The sequence below is a fragment of the Dasypus novemcinctus genome, chromosome 3 (assembly GCF_030445035.2).
Source record: "Dasypus novemcinctus isolate mDasNov1 chromosome 3, mDasNov1.1.hap2, whole genome shotgun sequence".
NCBI classification, from domain to species: Eukaryota; Metazoa; Chordata; class Mammalia; order Cingulata; family Dasypodidae; genus Dasypus; species Dasypus novemcinctus.
In genome coordinates, this window is record NC_080675.1 from 21,316,832 (window position 1) to 21,326,794 (window position 9,963).

Here is a 9,963-nt window from a genome sequence, read left to right on the forward strand (position 1 = left end):
AATTCCAGCTCAATTTTGTTCTTGCCTTCATAATCTCACATTTCAGAAATTTTTCCTTTGCATTGCTGAAGCAATAATTTTTATATTAACTATTCTGTTCTTGGTTATATTTTTTGAAAATTAAGTTTTAAAAAATCACTTTTCTGTTTTATCAGTTATATCCAAAAATATGCTAATTGACTTGCAATAAAAGTAAAAGACCAAATTCTTAGCAATAAAAACAAAAATTTAAGTTTAATTATGTTATAGGCTCCCTTTTTGTCCCCTACAAACAACAAGAAACCCTCCAATGATTTCATACAATTCTGGTGCTTTTTCTATAAGAGATGTTCACAAGTATATGTAATGCTAAGTAAAAATATATCAGTTAGGATATTTGTCTAATTTGATAATTTTCTTCCTTTAAAATACATCCTTCCTATCATTCTCACCCATGTAATAGCGTAAGTAAGGCCTTTATTATTTTCCACTGAAAACACTGTAGCAGTCACTTAAAAAATATGCCTGAAACTGCTCAGACTACAGATTAATCTTCCTTCTTCATTGTCACTTCCAAACTAAAACAAATCTAATAAACAGTTAAGGAAAGTTCAAACCCCTTACCTTGGCAATCATGATCCTCTAAAACCAGAAACCAACCTCAGTTTTCTCTCAATATTTCTCTATCCAAACCATCCTTTTTTCAATTAAACAAGTTTATGGATCGTCACTTACATCTAAATTGCCCTTATCTACTTCCTTGTATTTATTTCTACAAAGAAAAGGAAATATATGTGGAGAGATTTTATTGACATTAAATTATTTTATCAATCAAGATATTCCTATTATGTTACTTCCAGGATGCTAATTACCAGACTAAGTCTCTGCTTATTACATTCTGAGAGATTTTTTTTTTCTCTTTGCTATATTTTATCAAGTTGTGAACTTTCTGGATTAAAACAGTGAAATTATGTGAACCTGCATGTTATTGGGGTCCCCCAAGAAGATATGTTCCCCACCTGACCCCAGATTCTATGGCTGTGACCCTATTTGGAATAGGATCCTTAAAATGTTATTAGTTAAGGAGATTGGGGTAGGCCCTTAATCTGATATGACTTGCATCCTCATGTGAAAATGAAATATGGAGAGAAAGAAAGAGAGAGAGAATTAGAGAGGGAGAGGGGCGATGACCATGTGACAACAGACACAGAGATTAAAGCCCAAGGTTTGCTGGCAAACCACCTCAGACCAGGAGATATGGAAGAGATTCTTCCATAGAGAAGTAAGAGGAAGCTTGGCCCTGCTGAAAGATTGGTTTTGGATGAATATCCTCCAGAACTGTGAGGCAATACATTTGTGCTGTGTTAAGCCATTAAATTTGTGGTACTTTGTACCTGCAGCCCTAGGAAACTAAGACATCCCATTACACATATGCTGTTCACCCTCATCTGGACTTTCTCAAATGCTTGGCAATTATTTGTGTCTGCTGGATTTCCAAACATTTTCTCCAGTGGTGTCATTTGTTGTCATTCTCTTAAAGCTCCACATATATTCCCCAGAATCCCCTTCTGTAGATTACTTACCAAGAAGAACATTACAATTCAGAGATTGGTGTCCTCTACTTCTCTATATTAATGCACCCTTTGGGTTTAGCTTGTTTGTTAGAAGCAGAGCCTGAGATGAGTGCTGTGTTCAAGTGGCTTACTAAGGAAGTGCTCTCAGGAGAGACCCATAGGAAGTGAAAGCTGTAGAGTGAAGTAGGGGGAGCCAAGCAAGATAAATTCCCAGCCTTAGTCTGATTTGAGAGGGAAGCACAGAAATGTTCATTTGTACCTCAAAGAGTATTCCAACTGGGGGTGTGGATTCTCAATTTTCACACTTGCTCACCAGTCAGTCATTCTCCAAGTGCCTCCCAGAAGGATATAAACTCCCAGGCATATTAAACTCTCAGTCCATGTGGGCAAAGGAGTTCCAGTAGCTCTCAAAGGTAGACCTTGGAAGAAAGTAATGTGTGTAAGCATTAGCAGCTGGTTAGCACAGAAGCTGAGGAGAAGAGTGCACATAAAAGGTAAAGGAGATTTGAGAGAAACTGGGTGGAGGGAACACTGTGAGCACTCCACTTTCCCTTTTCCTCAAACCTCATAAATGTTAGTCTTCCTAGCCTCTGTCAGACCACTCTACATGAGTCCTGGATATAATTCCATACCTCCTGTATATCTTTCTGTCATTTCTTCAATTCGTGTATCTCTACCAGTTCCATCCATTAGGATACAAATATCACAAAAACTACTACCATCTGTTATATTTAGTGAACATTATCAACAGCCTCTGAGTAACTGGCCTACCTACATTATTTCATTTCAGTCGTCATAATCATCCAGCTAATTAATGCTATTAATATTACCATGTTAAAGATATAGGGACTGAGAGTCAGAGAGATGTGGTTACTTTCTCAAGTTAATGAAAAAGGACAGTTGTAAGGCTGGGACTGAAACCCAATACTTATTTGTCTTATTCCAAGAATCCTTTTCTTAAACATTACATTAATTTTTTTTTCCCTCTCCCCTTTCCCCCAGTTGTCTGCTCTCTGTGTCCATTCACTGTATGTTCTTCTGTGACCGCTTCTATCCTTATCAGCGGCACAGGGAATCTGTGTCTCTTTTTGTTGCGTCATCCCTCTGCATCAGTTCTCTGTGTGTGCGGCGCCATTCTTGGACTGCACTTTCTTTCACTCTGGGCAGCTCTCCTTACAGGGCGCACTCCTTGCGCGTGGAGCTCCCCTATGCAGGGGACACCCCTGCGTGGCAGGGCACTCCTTGCACGCATCAGCACTGTGCATGGGCCAGCTCCACACGGGTCAAGGAGGCCCAGGGTTTGAACCGTGGACTTCCCATGTGGTAGTCAGATGCCTTATCCATTGGTCCAAGTCTGCTTCCCTACATTAATTTTTAAAAAAGAGAAAAAGAAATAGCAATTCCCCAACTCAGTGAAGACTTTGTTCTTTTCTCTCTCAAAAGCAAATGTCTGTATTACTAGTTAATGGTTTCTGCCACTAATTGCTGACCAGCTCATTTTTATATTTTAATTTTGCTTTAATTTTTTACATGGAGAAACTCAAACATGAACACTTGAAAGCAGGACAATATAATGAATCCCCTTTTGCCCATAACCTAACATCACATCAAACATTAGAAACCAAATTAAGCCCCATTTTCATCCCCATGAATTTCCTTCCACCACCCATTATCAGGAAGAAGAGATCACTTCATGTGCTTTCAACAGTTAATATTTCAAGAGGTAAGGATACTCATTTATCCCTACCACATCTAACATAAATTAATAATAACTTCTTAATAAAATCAAATATACACTTAGTGATAAGATTTCCATTTGTCTAATACTTTCATTAGTGTGTTTGTTTGTTTATTTGAATCAGAGTCCAAATAAAACCCGAACAATGTAATTGGTAATGTTTCTCTAAGTTTCTTTCATGTTATGCCCATTTTCTCTTATTCTTTCATATTGATTTGATTAATGGATTTGTCCTGTAAATTCCCCATGGTCTAGATATTGCTGATACAGCCCTAGGGTGTATATATTACCATGCTTCTCTGGAAATTGGTAGCTGTTTATAAAGGCTTCCTCAGATTCTTTGTGTTTATGTATGTGTGTGTGTTGGCAAGATTGCTTCATTGGTGGCAGAGTGTCCTTTCATCAAAAAACACAATGTCTGACTATCTTTTTCTTATATTAACAGCTGACAATGATCAATGACTAGGTCTATTAGTTCATATAAAAGTTGCAAAATGATGATTTAGAATTTTATCACATTTTCTTCATTTATCATTTGAAAACTGCTATGAAGAATTAAGTCTCCTCCTCTAATATTTGGGTTACAGTTTTATAGTTTGTATTAAAAAGGCAACATAAATACTTGATTCTCTACTTAACAGTTTTCAAAATAGAGTTTGTTTCCTAGGAAAACCCAGCAATGATCAATTTGTTTTCTTTTCTCATTTTGTTGTTATTATGAATTCCCATCTATAAACATGTTTACTAATTAGCACCTACTAGTCTTACCAATGTTTAAATTGTCTCCTCTTTCGTCAATGGGAGCCTTTTCAGATTGACTTGTGAGCCTTTCTGGTATGAACCTAGTAGTCTTTGATGGCATGCTTAATATCTGATATGACCAGATGCTCCAAGTACATTTCCTGTCCAGACCTGGAATCACCTACTTTTTTAAGAATCTCTGGCCGTTTTCACCTAGGAATAATTTTCTTTTTCACCCCTTCCATGCATTGCTCCCATCCTCCTCATAATTGAAAATCTCCACTTAGAAGCCACATCCTCCTGTGAAACCTGAGAAATTCTCTCCTCGTTTGGCACCTCTAACATTGACATTCTTTTTTTTATCCTTCCTGGTCCCTCTTTCTCATTATTTTTGTTACATTTACATTTTCATTCTTTAGGGTTAATTGGGGCTTGTGGGTGCCTATGTGTGTATAAATCTTTGGTTTTCTCTTATTTTTCTAGACTATTACTCTTGACGAAATTCTGTTTTTTTAATCATTTTGATATCCACAAATCCAAAATTTTGAGCTTTCATATCCAAAAAGCTTCTCTATTCTTCCCTCATATTCCCGGATCTTTTCTAGAGAAACCTCCGTGCCCCCAGCAATTCTAATTAGAGAAAATTAACTGATCATGTTTCTCCTAAGTATTTCTCTTCTTGGTTGCCTATTTCTATTAATGGCATTAACATCCCCCCTTGCTATAGCTCAAAAATTCATTAATATTCATTCCTTTTTATGAATTCTATAAATTGACTAAGTTCACAAACTTATAAATTGGAATTTGACTACTTTCATTATGCCCTAACTGGCCTTCCTTTCTTGAATCTTCCTCTACTTCAAGACCTTTGTTACCCTCATGCACTAACCTTCACTGGCTCTTCACGAACTTAGAAGAGATGAAAACATCTTAGTTTAAATTAATTTTTTATTAACTGCCAAAAATTTTCTATTTAACTTATTTTTCATGACTCCTTTCCATTAAAATTGCATTCTAAGTAAGTCAAACTATTCATTGTTTCCAGGACACAGTTTATATTTTCCTTCCTTAAATTCACAAAACTCTTATCATTTTAGGTTAAGAATAATATGTGCTTTAAAAGAGGGGCAGACATTTATGCACATGTTTCACTGTTCACAGGTTAATATCTTTACAATTATAATCCATCTAGAGTTTACTTTCTGTCAACAACAGAGCAAAGCATAGATTGCATTTAGAGAGCAAGAGATCAGGGAACAACTGATACGCCACAGCTGCAGTTAGAAGAAATGCTTGATTGTGTAACACTCAAAAGAAAACGCATGGACTCTACACAGTGGGGAAACCCTATTTCACATCCTGTCTTACTCAAAATCTCTCTTTTTCTGGTGAAACAAGACAAGATAAAAAGCCCTGTAATTTTTATAATCTTCTTCCAGTAATTCATCTTAAAACAGATTAAAATTTATCAAAGACACCAAATGAGAATGGGAGAGAAAAAGAGGGAGAGGGGGAAAGGGAGCCACAGAAAGAGACAAGAGGGAGACTGAACATCTCACACACACTTTAAAATATCCCAGTAAATGAAAAGGCCTATGTCTATCTTATCTACTGCCCTAGAAAAGACATAGTGTCACTAATAGCTTTGCATTAGATTTAATAATTATCAGTGTCCATTTGGTCAATTAGAGTCACCCTCTCTCCCCCAAATGAAATTCTGTAGTAATTGTCTGGTATATCTGGGACTTGAACGGAGAGCTCAGTTTTATAAACCACTCATTCACCACGTATGTACTGAGAACATACTACATGCCAACCCCTTTTAGATGCTGGGATTAAATCAGCGAATAAAACAGTCAAAGAAATTTGCATTCAGAGAAAAAAGATTAAAAAAAGAACAAAAATATGCACATATGTATTTGTATATATGTTGTGTGTATACATATGTGTGTGAGAGAGAGTACAAATTTGAAAAGTGCTAAGTGCAATGGAGAAAGGTATAGTTGGAGAGATGGGTATGAATGTCCAGGAGGGTTCCGGTTTTAGAGGGTACTTCCCAGAAGGCTTCTTTGAGAAGCTGACCTTTAACCCAAGATTTAAGGGAGCAGAAGTACACATATGTACCTGGGGGAAGATTGTGCCTGGCAGAAGGGACAGCAAGTGCAAAGGGCCAGAAGAGGATGTGTGCCTAGTATGTTTGAGAACAAGCAAGGAAACACAACTGTGGTTGGAGGGAAATGGACTTGGGGAAGGGGGTAGTAGATAAGATAGGAAAGTAAGGAATAGGGGGGCACAGAACACATAGGACAGTATGTCATGAGAACTTTGACTTGCTGAGTGGGAGAGAGAGTAATCTGAGGTCTTTGAGCGGAGGAGTGATGTAATGCAACTTAACAACTTGAAGGGATCTCTTGGGCTATGGGGTAATTAGACTATAAAGGGGCAAGAGGAGAAGCAAGAGGACTTGTTAGGAGGTTATTGCAATAATATAGGCCAAACACCACAGCATTAGCAGGGCCGCTGGTAAGAAGTGGAGAGATTTGTCTAATTGAAGACACCTTCTTTGCCAACACCAGAAACTGGCATTTTGCCCTGATGTGCTAGTGGGAGCCAATTACACGGTGAACAGGAGCACTAAATTACAGAAAAATTTTACTTTTTTCCAGTTAACCCATTGTTGCCTCCTCATGCAAGTTGTGTTCTGTTATTTTGGTAGCCATACTGCATTCACCCATTAAGCACACCAGAGCACACCACTGCTCATGCTGGGGCACACTGGGGTCCACAGACATTTCTGCTAACTTCCATACCTCCATGTCCTACATGATGTCAACCAGCCCATCTTATCTTCCATATTTCATGCTCAAGGTTCTTTACCCTTATCCTTCTTCCCCCAATCTCTCAACACTTAGTAATTTCTCTTTACATGTTATTCCTCATATAAGATGTTTCCAATTTGCTCCTGTATTGAGGTTTGTATTGGAACCTGCAAAATTATTCAGTATTACTCATGTGACCATCCCCTTCAGGCAATGATGTTCACAGTCAGACAAATTTCATGAGAAAAGGGCAAAATAAATCATAAATACGGGGGTCATATGGTGACCATATATTATTCAATCTCAACTTTGGCTTATGAGTCTTGGAATTGGACTGGTGTGGCAGAAATAACTCCCTGAAGAAAAACAACAAACTAATAAACAAATGAAGGCTATTTTTCTCTAAGAAGATAACCAATGGGGTACAAAAGTATCTATATTACCTATGAATGAGACCCACTAATTCAAAGTAATAAGGACAGAACAAGGTAAAGCTTGAAATTGGGAGTTACCAAAATACTGCTCTAATACTTCTATCTTAAGTTAGTAATTAACAGAAATCTTATGTAAATAAATATATCAATTTATCCATAATTCCAGTAATTTCATAGATATCAAACATACACAATCACATGCATTTACATAAATTATGCTCATTAATACTATATATTATAGCCCATGCACAGGGTTTAAGTTGGCCAACTACTAAAAGCCCATTCTATCTCTAACATAGGATGAAAGTGAGGACTTATATATACCCTTATCTACCTTCAGCTCTTAACTAAAGTCCATAGATCTCAAATGCTAACACACTCAGCTTCACAAGATCCCAACTCACTGTTCCTTTTATTTTGCCATTTTCTTGACTAAACATATATAAATGGTAAAGATGGGTAAATATCCTGACAACCAGGCGTAGGTCAGGGAAGAGCAAGAGGGCCAGGTGTAGTTGGTTGAGAGTGAATGAACTGTATAGGATCATGGAGCAGTCCGCTCTGGGGTGCTGCACAGCCTCAGCAATCTTGACCCCATATCCTTCAATCTGCCTCATGTCTCATTGAACTTTGTGTTGCTTGAATGAAGTGACTGTCTGATGCAGTGTGGGGACAATTTCCTGGTTCTTCTTTAGAGAGAGTTTTGTAGTTTGGAGAGCTGATTGCAGTCCAGAGCAGTGGCTGAGAATGCAGCAGGTAACAGAATAGAGGTGTCACGTGACTTAGGGTGAGCCGTTTGATCAATAAGACTTTCACAATGTTCGCAGCATTTCCAAGAATTGGATCATGTTCTGAACAAAACATCCATAAGGCCATGATGCCTGGACCTTTTTACTGTACTTCTGACACAGCAGACTCTTCAGTAGAGTGTGATGTAGTTAACCTTTGCTTGGTCAGAGTCACAGCTACTCAGTTAAATCTAGCCCATGCAGGAGATGTTTGGATTTCGAAATCAAAGGCAGGAATGTGGCTAGACTTCAGAAACAAATAAATCCAAGGATTCAAACAGAATTAGAGCTTTTCTTCTCCTTTTCCTCTGTTCCTGTCCTTATCTCTACTCATTCTGCTCTGTAAAAGCTTTCTCTATTATTGAAACAGGAAGCCTTGCTATGGTCAGCTCCCTGATCGCACACTTTATGGCACAGGCATCCAAGCAGACAGTGAACCAGCTTTCTTGGGCCCAAGTTCAGAAACCAAGAGTGAAAGTTTTCACTTGCTCAGTTTGGAATTGGACCCACTTCTGGATCCATTATTTGAGGGCTTGATGGTGTTGGTGACTAGGGAGGTAAGGCTATTGGCCGAGTTTGAGCATTTGTCTCCCCTGGAGATCAACGGACACTACACAAATTCTTAAAAGACCATGTTGTAATGTGGCTGCCTTTGCTATAATAAGGAGCATGGTGGTGAGGTGGGTGAAAGTGGGATACAATACATTTATCTTTTTCTCCCTATGTCCAATTCTTTTCCCCTTTTCATATTACATATCATAGTTTCCCAGGATATTTTTTATGTGTATAATATCACTCTATCCCACCCACACATACTTATCCACTCTGTCAACCTGTGTAATTGGAAATTTTCATGTACAAATATTGGAATGGATGGTTTGATGCCATTGTAATACAATCTATGATTTATTCTTCCTACATATAAAAAAGAAATAAATGTACTGTACATAATGTATTTTTATTATAGAAAATTTTATAAAATCTTTCTAATAATTAAAAAGAGATGATTTTCACCAATTATCAGTTTTGGTAAATATTCAAACAATAGATGAATAGGAAGTCTCAGGAAAAAATAAATAAAACCAGAAACATAAAGATCAATTTCCCATTTTTATTACTAACAAACATACTAAAATATATGTGAGCACTCTTCAGCATCTCAATATTAGCTGAGCAACTCTAGTCATTAAAATTAGTTTTCCATGTGCATACACTACAGGGTATTGAATGTTGCTTCTTTAAGAAATATTCTACCCCCAAATAATTTTAAATTGCTAAGTAGTCAATTTATCAAACTGCAAGATAAAATATACATAATGTGGATGGAGGCAAGAAATAGGAATAGGCAAATATGGGGGTAAATCATAATAATTTATATTCATTTGGAAAAGGAATCAAGAGCTGGCAAGGTAAGAGTAGGAGAAAATTATACGTACACTTGTGTGAAATTTTTGTAAAACTGCTTTCTCTGTATTGAATTCTCTCCATGCAGCCTTTTGGATAGCTTTTAGCAGTAATATGTGTAGGTGTCACCCTAGCTATCAGCACAGTTTTTATTGTCTCATTGAGCTTAAAAACTGGCTCAGGTGAGTTAGTTTGAGCTTTAAATGTTCCCATGTTTACACCTATTTTTAAAATATATAGGAACATTCAGTTTTTCTTTTAAGACAGAGGTAAAGATGCTCTCTAAAAAAGGAACATAAAATTATGAGAAATCTCTACGTTTCGAGTTAGTTACCACATGTCACCTTGAGAAAGAGCTTTACTTCTGAGAAGAACTAATGAATTGCTTCCTCTTGGGCGTCTTAGGCATTAAAGCCTAGGGCTAGCTGGTGTCAATTGCCAAATGTGCAATGGAACCTTTTATGCCCCCAAATGGCAGTAGGGTTG